Here is a 12,677-nt window from a genome sequence, read left to right on the forward strand (position 1 = left end):
TCTCTGAGGAAGGGACATTTGAGCTGGGGCTTGAGGGATAGGCACCCAGACAAGGCCCTGGCACAGCACAGAAAGAAGCCATGTGCTGGCGGGTGAGATCCGAGACGGCAGGAGGCGGCTGCAGAGTAGGGAGGGGGCTGCGTGGGCAGGACTTCAGAGGCTTGGGACAGGGTCGGGACTTTATCCCACACACACTGGAAAGCAAATAAGGGGGTCACGCAGCTCCTCTGCCACTGAGTGGACCCAAGAGTGGAAACAGGGAAATGGGATTCAGGCCAAGCCAGTGGTTCTCGCCTCTGGCTGCACATTAAAGTCGCCCATGGAACATTTTTTAAGTAGTGTGGGCCTGGCCCCACCCACGGAGATGAGTTCAGTTGCTGTGGGGTGAGGCCTTTTAAATATCTGTGTGGAAGGAAGGAGGCCTGCAGGCCTCCAGGGCGGCAGGTGGGGGACAAGGCCATGGATGGTGATCCTCTGTCCAACCCAGCCTGGGGTCAGGTTCTTCCCTGCTTCCCACAAGGCAGTGGCCCACAGCCCCAGCGTCTCACCTGCGGAGCTGCAGACCACAGTGCCAGGGCCACCCCATGGGGTCCTAATTTCAATGCTCTGGGCTGGGAGCTGAACATCAGTATCTATGAAAAGCTGAATGGGTGACTCCATGTGCAGCCAGAGGTGTGAACCACAGCTGCAGAGAGAGCAGCAGCAGGGAAGAAATGTAGGGGCTGTTTTCTGGAAAAACCCTGTGAAACTCTGGGCATACACGAGGTTACTCTACAGAGGCACATGGAGAGAGAGCCCTTTGGCCCTCACCCCATCCCAGCCTTGGGACCCCACAGACTAAGGCAGAATGGGGAACCATTGTGCTAGGTACCGCGTTCGCCCCTTGTTGCGGTGACGACAGCGATACGTACACAGACCTGGTTCACTTCAGTTCTTTATTGTAGCTCGGAAGGCCGGGAGAAGGTGAGTGAGAAGAAGCAACAGCTGGAGGGAGCGAATGAGAAGAAGAATAAGGGGAGAGAGGGAGACAGAGATTGAGAGAGTGAGAGAGTGAGAGAGTGAGAGAGTGAGAGAGTGAGAGAGAGAGAGAGTGAGAGAGTGAGTGAGTGAGAGAGTGAGTGAGTGCTTCTCTTTCCTGCTTATGCCTTATATAAAGGAAGCTGGCCTATGGTGATCAAGATCATGCAAGCCTATAGGAGCAACTTCCTTATGCTAATGCCACCTAACCAGGCAGGGTGGCGCCCAGGAAGCGTGCGCCACCTTAGGGCATTGGTCAACTAGAGTGGAAGGGCGGTGTTCAGCCATAGTGGGACTCAGCCTCGGCCGTAGGCCGGCCCCTACATCAGGGAAGCAGGAGAGAGGCTTCGGCGCCCAGAAGTTCCGAGTGGTAGCAGCACCTGCTTGGTGGGACAAAGCTGCTTCTGGGGACGCACCGCCATGCGGCTTGAGGACCGTGGAATGCAGTAAGGAAGCTGGCACAGGAAAATAGAGGAGGTGTGCTCTCCGCATGCACAAGACAGCCCCTGGGGCCCGCGGAATTAGCGGCTGGGCCTTGTGTGGGAGGGAGTCTGCAGGTGAGGGTCATTGACATTTGGTTAGCAGTGGTGTTCTGTTGTGCAAAATACCATGCATGCAATCCAGGCTGCATTTCTACAGGTCCCCATCTGATTGCTGGGCTGGCTTCTTCCTCCAGCATCCCCTAGCCTCCACCTCTAACGGCACAAGAAGAGCATAAAACTCCCCCTGGCGACAAGGTAATCAGTCCCCCAGTGCATGGCCTGCGTGGTGGCCGAGAACCAGCCAACCTGGTGCGATCTGCCTCAAAACAGAAATAGCAACAGACACCCTGCTGAAAAGCCACAGCTCTGCCTGATGCCCCTCCCCCGCCCCACTTGGAAACCTGTTTTCTTCATTGCAGGGGGAGTGCACGGGGAGAGGCAGTCCTGGTGCTAAACGGCTTTGACTGAGGCTGGCAAGAACAACCGCACCCGCTCTCCATTGAAAGATGAGCTGAAACCCTGTGACTCTAGATGAAATCAAAGGTGCTAATGAGAAACCTAGGGGTGGCGCCGGGTTGCCCTGGAATCCAGTAATAGATGCTGCCTCTACGTTACTACTTACAGGAAAAAAGGCCCAGGGCAGCATTTCTCCGTGTAATTATGTTCTCATCCCAGCCCCGCTTTTAAGGGAACAGGAACTTTACTGCAGCGCTCACCGCCGCTTTTCATTTTACGGCACAAGCTAACTCATATTCCACCAGGAAGATGAAAGATTTCAGGTTCCAAGGCTGTCAGACATTTCCACTCACGAATTTAGCGAGCCTCCTAAATCATGACTGCGGCGCCGCTTCCAGGATCTGTGCCCTCATTTTCAGACTTTCTAATATTTCCCCTGCTCTTTTGGTATCTTGAAGACATCATGCTAATAGGAACAATTTAATGGAGTCCTGGGGAGGCAGGAGTTTGGAGCATTAAATTTCAACACTCAGCTTCTTATCACGGAGAAACACCCTTCCTTAATAGAAGCCCTGAATCCCACACTTGCTCGTTTCTCTCTCAGCAGAGCCAGCTGCCCCTACCCGGGACTGAGCGATGAGAAATTTGGTCACTGCTCCTCTAATCTCAGTTTCAGTCAAGGAGGGACTGAGGGCAGGGAACTGCTCTTCAGATATTAGCAGTGACCGTCAACATGTGAAGACTAAAGCGTTATTTTCCCCAGTGCTCAGAAGTCCGGTCTTCATCAAAACACAGCCCTGTTCCCCTGCCCTATCTAACCCTCCCTCAAGAACCCCCAGCCACAATCCTTCAGGTTTTCCTAAACTCTCCATCTTCCACAAGCTCCCTACCCCTCTAGCCAATAAGCAAATTCCCTTAAAGCTCTCCATGAGCTTTCTCTTAAACACACCCCATTCTCTCCACCCTCAATGTCTTTGCCATGGTTTAGCCCTTCTTCATCTCCTGGCTTTATTTGTTTGTTCAAATATTAAGGAGATAGTACTACACAAAAGATCACAGGGCTTCGCCTGCTCTCGTAGGAAATAAATGTTAAGTAAGTATGCCAACAGCTGTTTAGCAGCACATGTCATAAGTGCTACCAAGAAAGTGCTATTTAAGTTGGTGGTGGGTGTGACTGCCTCTAAGGTTGGTTGTTGAAACATAAATTATATTACATCTTTCAAAGTCATAGAAGCCCTGCTTCCTGCACAGCCAAGGAGATGCCTACAGAACCCAGGGGCCCTGTGTATAAACTCGGGAAAATACACACACACATATACAAGAAAAAAGACCCGAAGGTACTGGGGCATGAAGAACAAAAGCAGACATTCCAGAGGGTCATCAAACTTGGAAGAAAAGGCAGGCATAAAATGAGTTACATGTCTTTATAGCTTTAAGTCTGCAGGTAGGCTGAAGTCAACTCCACATGTGGGGGCTCAAACTCTCAAAGAAAATCCCCAATGTTTCTGACCTGGAAACAGAAAGATAGAGTTTGGGTCAACCACAGTCTCTTGAATATAGGAGAGAATTCTAAAGAAGAGAAAGCCAAAGACAGAGAACTCCAATTTCTGTGTATAATCTCTGTACAAGTGTTTTGCTGACTGTGAGCTAAACATGCCTAAGGGCAGGTTTCAAAGCAGTCCAGCTAAAGATTAAAAGACTGAACTGAGATTTGACCTGCTGCTCTAAAGTCATAATTTATTATTTGAGTTCAACCCAGTTAACTTCCTGATAAAACAAAAACATCAAAACTCTTCAGAAGAACATAACAGAATCCAGAGTCTCTACAATGTAACATCACAGTACCCAGGATAGAATCCAAAAATTAGGCAATATGCAAGGAACCAGAGACCATAACTCCAATAGCAAGACTGGAGAAAATAGAGATCAATTCTGAGATGACCCAGATGTCAGAACTTGAAACAGCTATTCTATGTTTAATGAAATAAAGAAAAGATGATCATATTATGAATGAGAAGAGAAATAGAAACTATAAAAAAAGGGATTCCAATGGGAATTCTCAAACTGCAAGTTATTTAAAATATCTGAAACTTAGAAGTCAGTGGATGGGCTTCATAAAAGAATAGAGATGACAGAGGAAAGAGTGAAATTGCAACTGGATAGAAAGAATGGATCAAATATAAAACAAACAGAAAGGATTGAGAAAAATACATGGTCTCAAGAGAACTTCAGAGTTATATTATATGACTAGCTTTCATATAATTGTAGCCATAGAAGGGGGTAAGAGAAAAATACTTGAACAACAATAAAACCCAAAATTTCCCTAATTTGGTTAAAATCATACATTTATAGATTTACAAAACTCCTCAAAGAGAATAAATACAAAGAAAACCATGCTGAACACATCATAGCCAAACTGCTGAGAATCAAACAAAATAAAATCTGAAAAGCAGCCAGAAAAAATGACTTATTCCATACAGGGGAACAACCATTTAAATTATCACAAACTTCTCATCGGCAACTATGGAGACCAGAAGACAGGGGAGCAACATCTAAAAAGTCCTAAAAAAAAAAAAAAAAAACCTATCAAGAAAGAATTCACATCCAACTAAAATGTCCTTCAGAATGAAGGCAAAACAGAGACATTTTCAGATGAAAGAAAACTATGCGCATTTGTTGCTATCAGACCTGAACCCCATGAAATGTGAAACTAAGATTTTCAGGTTGCAGGAAAATCCTTTTTCAAAATCAAAATAACTGTTTTCTTCCTAAAATTGTCAATAATTCAAATTCTGTCTAAAAATTACACTAAAAGAGGTGTGAGGTGTTCATGTTTATCAAAAAGGGACACTAACTATATGGGGTGGGGGGACACGGGGAAGGCAGTTTAACACCGAGAAGACAAGTAGTGACTCTATATCATCTTACTATGCTGATGGACAGTGACTGTAATGGGATGTAGGGGGGACTTGATAAGAGGGGGAGTCTAGTAACGATAATGTTGCTCATGTAATTGTACAGTAAGATACCAAAATAAAAAAAAAAGAACAACAAAAAAGGGACACTAACTTTAAATGACTTAATAAACACCACTCTAAATAGAAGTCATCAAACTGGAGTGCAATGGTTAAGTATTGTCTCGCCATATATAACTGCATATTATTCAGAGATTAAAATGGTCCTTATGAACAGTATCTAATAACTTAGGAAAATGCCTGTTAGAAGCTAACTAAAATATACTACAAAGCCTTACAATTGCTCTTCCAGAAGTCAAACTTAAAGGAATAGAAAATTACACTAAGAATGTGTGAGGATGTTCACCACTGTGTTATTTTTTCTAGGAAAAAAAGTGGATGTAACATGTTTCAATAATATTTTTTTAATACATTACATTTTTCACTTCATTGTTACACAAGCAATAAAAACTAGTTTTAAAGGCTATTTAGTGTCAAAAATAATTTTCATTTCACAAAGGATAGCAATTTACAATGTGTATATATTTTCACTTCCATGAAAAATAAGAGGAAAGCCACATGGCACACTTTAGTGATTATATCCAGATGTTTATCATAGGCAAATCTACTTTTTCTTTTTTTTGTCTTCTAAATTATTTGTAATAAGCAAATTAATTATTGGATAAATTTGGATATACAGTATGATCTAAATCATATTTTGATGTGCAAAGAAAAAGATGGCCAGAAGAAAATTCCCTAACATGGGAATCATCCATTGGGATATACTTTCTTCAGTGCAGTCTGGCAGATTTATACCCAAATTATGCCCATGTATCTTCCTTGCTTCCTAAAGAGAGGAAGAGATTATATAAATTGATGATAAGGAACCAGGCTGTGAGCCAGACTGCCTGAGTTGGAATCCAACCTCTGATATTTACTCTAGATGATCTCTCTCTACCTTACCTGCAATATGAAGTTTATAGTTTAGAGACTTTATACCCTAAGGTCAGTAAGAGGATCAAGATTGCAAAACAATTAGAATAGTGTCAGGCATTTAATATTATTTAATAGTGTGTTAAATAAAAACTAAGTCGAAAATTATGCTATGGAAATAATCAGCTAAAAATATTCACCATGACATTATATTAATAAGTAAAAAGAAAGAAGAAATTGCCAAGAAAAAGTACAATGGCAGAATCGTCAGGAACACAGGCTCAGGGACCAGGCTGCCAGGACGCAAATCCCAGCCCTGCCTCTCATGACTTTGGACAAGTGACTTAATTTCTCTGTGCCTCAGTTTTCTCATCTATAAAATGGAGAAAATAGTAGTAGCTACTACAGAGCTGTTTCACGGTTACATAGGGTGGTATTTGGAAAAATTCCCAGAACAGTGCCTGGAATGCAGTCAGCACTATATTTGGTGTTCACTCTCACAGTGCAGATGCTGATATATATGGTGGCGGTCCATCGATATATGATAATATATGAGAATATATGTCTTCCACATATTGCTGAGTGAGAGAATCAAGGGTTGATGCCTGTGTTTAAGCCCCCACAAACCCAAGCAGACAAATGGGAGCTGAATCCACCAGGAAGAGAAGTGCCTTATATAATTTGCACAAAAGCATGGTGTAGATGGAAGCTAGCTCTCTAGAATAGTTAGTAGGATCCCATTCATGTATAATTGCATAAACAGGCATATATGTGTTCTTAAATGACCACCCAGGTTAATGCAAGTTACATCAGGATGGGGGGCTGAGGGCATTATTATTCTACTTTCTGACCTTTTCTATATCCCTTCTCCTCCCATCCCCAAGGTCATGCCTTTCTGTACTAAAACAGTAAGGCTTTCGGTGCAACATCGATCTGACTACTGGCTTGGACAGACATACACAATAGAAAATTTGCTGGGCAGCATCCCATCTACACATATGTGTGGATGCAAGAGTCTCTGGAGGGAAGACACTTGAACATTTATACACAAAAATGAACAACTGCCCTCTCTGAGCCCAAGCATTACAGGCTATTTCTACATCTTTCTGTATTAATAAGAATATTTCTTTTTTAAAAAAGCTGTTTAGATTTTGATACACACAGAAAGGAAATATATTGAGGAGTTGTCTTTTGGTGGTAATATTATGAAAAACCCTTATTTTCTTTTTTATATGTTGCTATAATGAATGCACATTACTTTTATACTCAGAATACACTGTATATAGTTAAACTATACATGATTTGTCTACATCCTTAGTTATACTCAAGAACAAGAAGGCTGATTAGAAGTTACGTTTTTAAAAACACTTCACAGGTGAAAAGGGGAGTTTCACACCATCTCTCACCTTCTCCTCCCCAAAAGCAAGCAAGAGAAGCATTTGTTTCCAGCAGACAACTCTATGTTATCAGTTAACAAGGCATGGGCCCCTGGCAGACTGACCACAGTAAACTTCTGCCACAGCAGAAAGTTTAGGAAACCTCATTTCCAAGCTCCCAGTATGTCACGTTCCCAGTTTCCCCCTAGGAGTGCTCCAGAAGGTGACTGTCTTATTTACAGATTACTTTTATTTCTTATATTCCCGACTGTGCTGTGTGCTCAAACATTTTCATAGCCAGTGCAGAGCAGTGAATCCACATGTATACACACATACACCACAGGCCGGAGTGGAGAAATAAAACCAGATATTAAACACAGATCATACCCTCCAGACTGTCAGGCAGAAGAAAGACGAGGACACGCACACCATCCCACAATCTCCAACGTGTTAAAATAATTTAATTGGGTATTTCATGGCACATTTTGCATTATTATGGCTCCCTTTGGATGCAACAAATGATTTGCTTCAGTAATAGAGTCCCAGGAAGTGGTATTATGTGATTAAGTAAGTGAGAACATCAACCATTAAATTCAGTTCAGTCATGCTAACATCCATCTTATTTCTGTTTTATAATTCAAATTTTCCTGCCGGTGTATATTCACCTGAGACCATCTTTAAGTAATGTGTTTATGAGAGTTTCTCTTCTTACTTTTCATCCAATTACTGCTACATTTAGGGTCTGAGAACTGCAATTTGATTCTCCTTTGTTGAGCAGATTGACCATTATGTTATAAGGCACACCAATACTGTCCTTGATTTCCATATTTATAGTGGCCTTTCGAAATATTTCAAATGGCTTGTTTTGCGGGCCTCATAGCAATTCTAGGTTATTAGACTTGAACACTTGATTAGAACTCGTGTAGTCATTAAGCAGTGGTCTTAATCAGCCTCTCTACCTATTAAGTTCAATGGTGTATAGGAAGGAAAACATGGTGGAAAGTTTAGAAACAGCTTGAATATTTTAGAGCAATGGTTCTTAACCTTGCTGGGCCACTGGCTCTCTTGAGAACATGGGAGAGAAGTAGGCTGTCTCCCCAAAGCAACACACATGCACATAACCCATTTTGCATGTTATTTTTAAGGGGCTCACACATGCATACCCTGCCCAATAGTTCATAAGACTCAATTCAGAATCCCTTCTCTGGATTAAAGAGGTTCTCAACCAGGGGCTATTGCGCCCTGCAAGGGACATTTGGCAATGTCTGGAGACACTGTTATTTTCCACAACAGGACAGGGTGAAATGTTACTGGGATGTAGTGGATGAAGGCCAAGAATGCTGATAAACACTCTGCAACCACAGGACAATCTCTCATAGTGACAAATTATCTGGCCCAACATGTCAATTGTGTCAGGGCCGAGAAATCCTGCTGTACAGAGTATGCCAAAAATTCTTGCAAAATATCAACACCCAGCTCCATATGGGAAATACACCCAGGCAGAATAAATACAAATCATGGAGAAACGCATATATTTGCAGCTTGACTCACTCATTCAACTAAATATCTATTCAACAAACTTTTACTGAACACCTACTCTATGCCAAGTCACCAAGAATACAGCCATGAACAAGATAAGAGTCCCAGCCTTCTGTGGAAGTTACTCATTAGAAAATAAAGTTAGTTAAGTAAATAGCCCATAAAAATTTGTGCTGTTAGGAATAAATTTGGTTGCATGTAATCCTTTAATCCAATAGGGATTTGGCTTCACCAGATGTGTTTTCTTGTAAAAAGAAATCCAAGGGCAGGCAGTCCCAGGTAACAGGTAAGGCTGTTCCCTGGAGTGACAGGGGCTGTGGACAACTTCCATTTTCCTGCTGCAACATCCCTACTGTGTTGCCTCATTTCTGTTCTCACAAGGTATCTGCTGGCCCTCAAGGCTCACTTCTGAATTCCAGACAGAGGAGCCACACTGTGATGTGTGCACATGTCTTTGTGTGGATTTGTATTTCCACCTTTTTGGGTAGAATCCTAGAAGTAGAATTACTGGGTCACATGGGAAGTAATTTTTAACTTTTGAACCTGCTAAGCTGTTTTCCTGAGAGTCCGTGGCCCTGGTTTTACATTTCCAGCAGCACTACGTAACAGTTAAGCTTGTCTGAATGCCAACATCAGGTTTCATCCTCATGTCCAGTTACAGCCATTCTGGTGGGTGTGTAGTGGTACCTCCTGCTTTAATTTGAATTATTATAATGATGAATGATGTTGAACACCTTTTTAATACACTCATTAGGCATCACTATATTTTCTTTGGTGAAATGTCTATTCAAACCTTCTGCCCATTTTTTAAAGTTCGGTTCTTACTATTGAATTTTAAGAGTTTTAAAAATATATTTTGGATATAGTCCTTTACGAGGTATATGACTTGTGGATTTTTTTCTCCCAGTCTGTGACTAAACAAATTTATGGGTTTTTTTAAAAAATGTATTATGCTCTTTGTGTTGTATCTAAGAGATTATCTTGCTTTTTAAAAAATGTGATTTGCTAAGCTTTGCCTTTTGACAAAGGTATTTAGATCATTCCCAGTTAATGGAATTATTGATATGGCTGGATTTGCATTTTCCATTTTATTTGTCTTCTGTGTTTCTTTTGTGTTATTCTGTTCCTTCTTGATTGCCTTCTCTTGTATTAAGGAACTACTTTTCAGTGTATGATTTTAATTCCTTGTTAATAATTTAAAAAATTTTTGTTATCTTCTTAGTGGCCACTCTAGAGTTTATAACATTTATCTTAATTTATTACAACCTACTTCAGATTAACTCTAACATTATTCTGATAAAACAAAAACTTTGCTTCAATATGACTCCAATTCCCTTCTCCTTTGTAAGTATATATGCACATGTAGATATATCTAATACAGTATTATAATGACTTCCTTAACCGTCTTTCAAACAGATTAGAGAGGGGGTGAGAAAAATATATTTACAGAGTGTCTTATATGAGTCTATATTTATCATTTCTGGTGCTTTTTATTAATTCTGTGGATTCAAATTTTATGTTCAGGCCTTTTAGCCTGAAGGATTTCTTTAGTTTTTCTTGTCAGGTCTGCTAGCAACAAAATCTCTCGATCTTTGTTTACCTTGGAGTGTCTTTATTTGCCTTCATTCAAAAGGATTTTTTTTCTGGGTATAAAATTCTTTGTTCATGGGTTTGTTTTTTTTTCTTTTAGCACTCTGACTCCATCATCCACTGCCTTCCATTGTTTCAATTGAGAAGTCAGCCATTAATCATATTGATGTTCCCCTATGTGTAGTAAGTCTTTTTTCTCTTGCTTTCTCAAGAAATTTCTCTGACTTTCACTTCCAAGAGTTTGGCTATAAATGTATCTAAAGGGAAATCTCTTCGGCTTTATGTTATTGGGTTTGTTGAGCTTGATGGACATGGTTTTTCATCAGATTTGGCAAGTTTTCAGCCATTGCTTCCTCAAATAGCTGTTGTATCCCCTTGTCTTTTGGAACTCCCATTATACTTACATTGGTATGTTTGATGTCCCATGTTCCCTGAGGCCCTGTTCATATTTTCTTTGTTCTTTTTTTCCTCCGAATATATCATTTCTATTGATCTGTATTCAAGTTCACTGATGCTTTCTTCTGCTATCTTGAAACTACTCTTGAGTCCTCCTTCCCACCCCTCCAGTGAATTATTCAATTCAGGTATGTTATTCTTCAACTTACAACTTTCCATGTTGTTCTTTTTTCGTAACTTCTATCTCCTTGTTAACATGCTCTATTTGAGCTGTGAGGCTTCCTGTGAGGAAGCCTTACTTCCTGTGAGGCTTAATTTTATGTGTCCATTTGACAGAGCTAAAGGGTGCCCAGATGCTAATTAGACATAATTTCTGGGTGCATTTGTGAGAGTATTTCTGGAAGAGTAGCATTTGAATTGGCGAAGTGAGTAAATAGATGGCCCACCCCAATATAAGTGAACATCACTGAATCCCTTGAGGGCTCACAGAATAAAAAGGCAGAGGAATCATAAATATATTCTCTCTGAGCTGGGACATTCTTCTTCTCCTGTTCTTGGACGTCAGTGCTCATGGTTCTTGAGACTTCAGACTAGGACCATGATTTATACCAACTCCACCACTGCCTACCCCCACTCCCACCCCATCCCCACCATACCATGGTTCTCAGGCCTTCAGACATGGACTGAGTCACACCACAAGCTTTCCTGGTTCTCCAGTTTGCAGATAGCAAACCACGGGACTTCTCAGCCTCCATAATCATATATATCATATATGATATGGTAATATATATGATACAGTATTATCTATTATATATGTATTATCCTATTGGCTCTGTTACTCTGAAGAACCCCAGTGCACTTTCCTTTAATATCTTTAAATGTGGTTTCCTTTAGTTATTTGAATATATTTATAATAGCTGCTTTGAAATCTTTGCTAAATCTAGCATCTGGGGACATTCAGAGATGATTCCATTAACTGCAGTTTCTTTCAATTTCAGGTCTCACTTTCCTGTTTCTCTGTGCATCTCATATTTTCTGTTGAACTCTGAACACTTCAGTTAATGTATTGCAGCAGTTTTGGATTCTGATCTTTTCCATCTGATGGCTATTTTTGCTATTTTGTTGGTTCTATTTACTTAGAAAACTCCCTCAGCTAAGCTTTGAAATCTGTCTCCTGCAGAGTGTATAGCTGCAGATGCCTTTGCTTAAGTTTCTTAAATTCTTGATTTTATTTTTAAGCCTGGATTCATATATAGGGTTACTTCTGTATCAGCATAGCTCAAGAGTCAGCTAATGATTGGAAAGAGGTTGTACGTATTACCGGAACCAGTAACTCTGCCGTCCTCTGCTGATTGTAGAGGGTAGGAGTGGACATTAAGAGATCAGGCTATTCTCAAGTCCCAGATTTTGCTCCCTGCTAGGCCCTTTCATGGATGCTGTGGATATGTGCAAAGTTTTAGGGTTGGCCAGGAGTGCACGGACAGTTTAGGTACTCTCTGGTGTCAGCTCTGCCTATGTACAGCCTCAACCAGAAACAGGTTTGCCCCAAGACATGACTAAAACCTCCAGCTAGCAAGAGCTATTGACTCTCTCCACTTGCTGGTCACCAAAACCATCAATTTCACCAACACCACCGCTACATCAGTCACCATTCCAAATCCCATAGGCCCCCTTCTAATGTGGCTACACAATCCACCTGAGCTGAGCTGGGAAGGAGAGCAGCTCCAGACCCGAACACCACAGGCTGCTAGTGTTCCTACTTAAATTTCAGGAGTTTCTCAGGCATAAATGCATCTCAGATGGTTGTATGCCGTTCATTAATTCCTAGAATGCTGAAATGGTTGCTTTTTTCAATTTTGTCCCACTTTATAGATGCTTTTTGGGGAAAGGATTTGCCAACCTCCTTACTCAGCCATACCTGGAAGTCCTGCCAA

The sequence above is a fragment of the Manis pentadactyla genome, chromosome 1 (genome assembly GCF_030020395.1).
Source record: "Manis pentadactyla isolate mManPen7 chromosome 1, mManPen7.hap1, whole genome shotgun sequence".
Classification (NCBI taxonomy): Eukaryota; Metazoa; Chordata; class Mammalia; order Pholidota; family Manidae; genus Manis; species Manis pentadactyla.